We start from the raw sequence: 2,500 nt of genomic DNA, 5'->3' as shown, positions 1-2,500 counted from the left end.
CACGACTCTCATTGACAGACGCGCACACACACACACACACACGTTTAGATATACATACATACATGCATACATACAACAAACACACACACACACACACACACACACACACACACACATATATATACACATAGATAGAGTGAGGGGGAGGGCAAAGAGAGAGAGAGAGAGAGAGAGAGAGAAGGAGACACGCGCGTGTACACATAACTTACTCGCCCGCTTCCACCACTTCCAAACGCCACCGCTGCCATGACCACCACCACTAACAACCACCATCGCCACCACCAGCACCACCACCACCACCACTACTACTACCACCACCACCGCCAGCTCCAAATCATCATCATCACCATCATCATCATCATCATCATCATCATCATCATCAGGAGCATCATTAAATTTCATCATCATCAACATCTTCATCATCGTTAACAACAACAACAACAGCATCATCATCGTCATAAGCTTCTCATTAACCATTATTTTCCTATAGAAACATTACCGCTATCACCACCACCACCGCCACCACCACCACCAGCGTCTCCGCCACCGCCTTCTTCGCCATTACTACTACTACTACTGCACGCCTCCCTCCCTACTCCCCCGGCGCTCCACCACCATCACTATCATCGCCATCAGCAGCAGCGGTAGTCGAAGCACATACACAGCACACCGCGTGTGTGTGTGTATACATATGTACATTTATATATACATACACACACACACACACATATACAGCGATATATATGTATACCACCCTCTCCCCCTTTCTCTCTCATTCTCTATTTCTCTTTCCCCGCCCTACAAAACACACACACGTATATATATATATATATATATATATATATATATATACATACATAAATATATACACCTATATACATTTATATATGAATATATATGAATATATATATATGATGTATATATATATATATACATCTGTATACACACAGACACACACGTGCGCGCGCGAACATACACACGGACACGGTCACACACACACACACAATCACGCATATAACAGTACGCACGCTCGTACGCGCACGCGAATAGACAGAGCGAAGGAGGGAGAAATGAATGACAGAAAGAAAGAAAGAAAGAAAAAGGGAAAAAAAGACAGAGAGGAAAATAAAAAAGAAAAAAGAAAAAAGAAAAAGAAAAAGAGCCCCCCCCCCAACTGTGCAAACTCCGCCCCGTCCTCACCCAACGTTGGGCTTTTTAAAAGTGTCCGTAGCAGACTCAACTCAGCAGTCCTCGCTTGCATACACCAAGAGAGCGGATGGTAAACTTTAGATAAACCATTTGCCCCTTCACACGAGGCATTTTCGTGAAAGCACCAAGGATAAATATATAAAAATATATATATATATATATATATATATATATATATATAAATATATAATTTGCGTATATATTTATATATATATATATATATAGTTATATATAAATATATATAATTCATATATATTTATATATAATATATATATATATATATATATATAATATATTTGTATATTTGTACATTTTTGTTTTCCGCCACTGGACTTTTAAAAAATTATTTATTTAAAAACCACCCCCCACGAGATATATATATATATATATGTATATGTATATATATATGTGTGTGTGCATGGAAAGTTTATAAACTCGTTCGTTTATACATACACATTCGTAAGAAAAAAAGGAAAATAGTTGACAGAAACGTGATTTAAAAAACCTGTGACTATATATATATATATATACATACATATATGTATAATATATATACGTGTATATGGATTTTATTAGCGAAAAGTACGCAAACTTCATTTGAGAGAACGGACAAACGAATATATATATTGTATTATATATATGCTTTATATATATTTGTCACACATGGACTGCGGACTGTTTGTATATATCCTTTGCTTGTATAGTTAATGGATGTTTTTCCCATTTTGCAAAGGTAGGAAGAGGTGATCCCTTCTCATCAAAACAAAGAGGGGAAAATAATCGAAAAGAATTTGGCCCCTGGAAAACTCATTTGGATTTATTCGCGAGCGAACCTCAAACCGCAATTCTATAAAAACCGGAAAAAGTTTCACGAAAAAAAACAAAACGTGGTTTAATCTTGTTGTATATTTTGTATTATATATTTTTGGTGCAACAACAACTACAAAAAAAAAAAACTAAAAAAAAACCCCAGAAAAAAACAGAATTAACTAAATTCTGGACGGTAATATCAATTAATTTATAATAATATTAATTACAATTAACATTCATCATTATCTTTGACACAAGGACCATCAAATAAAAAATACACGCACCTTATCTAAAATTTTGAAATCAGCGACAACTTATTACCCAACTACAACAACTATACATTTTAAATACCACCGAACCCCTTATATATATATATATACACTCGTGCATACACACATATATATACTGTATATATATGTGCTTGATATTTTACTGAAGGAAAGAAAGAAAAATATATTTCTTATTTCACATATATACGCAT

General features: G+C 34.9%; 1 protein-coding gene across 1 annotated transcript in view; it reads left to right on the top strand.

The window, feature by feature from the left end:
• The first annotated feature begins 1,507 nt into the window (after nt 1–1,507).
• LOC149130710 (uncharacterized) overlaps nt 1,508–2,500 on the top strand; it is a 4,888-nt gene continuing 3,895 nt past the window's right edge. Inside the window, exon 1 of the mRNA XM_089343840.1 lies at nt 1,508–2,500. This exon is cut by the window's right edge and continues 3,895 nt beyond it. The gene's annotated coding sequence lies outside the window, so the exon portion shown is untranslated.

This window comes from Octopus bimaculoides, chromosome 28 (assembly GCF_046866305.1).
Source record: "Octopus bimaculoides isolate indiv1 chromosome 28, ASM4686630v1, whole genome shotgun sequence".
NCBI lineage: Eukaryota > Metazoa > Mollusca > Cephalopoda > Octopoda > Octopodidae > Octopus > Octopus bimaculoides.
The sequence above is the reverse complement of the archived record's forward strand: the minus strand, read 5'-3'. Positions and strand labels throughout refer to the sequence as shown.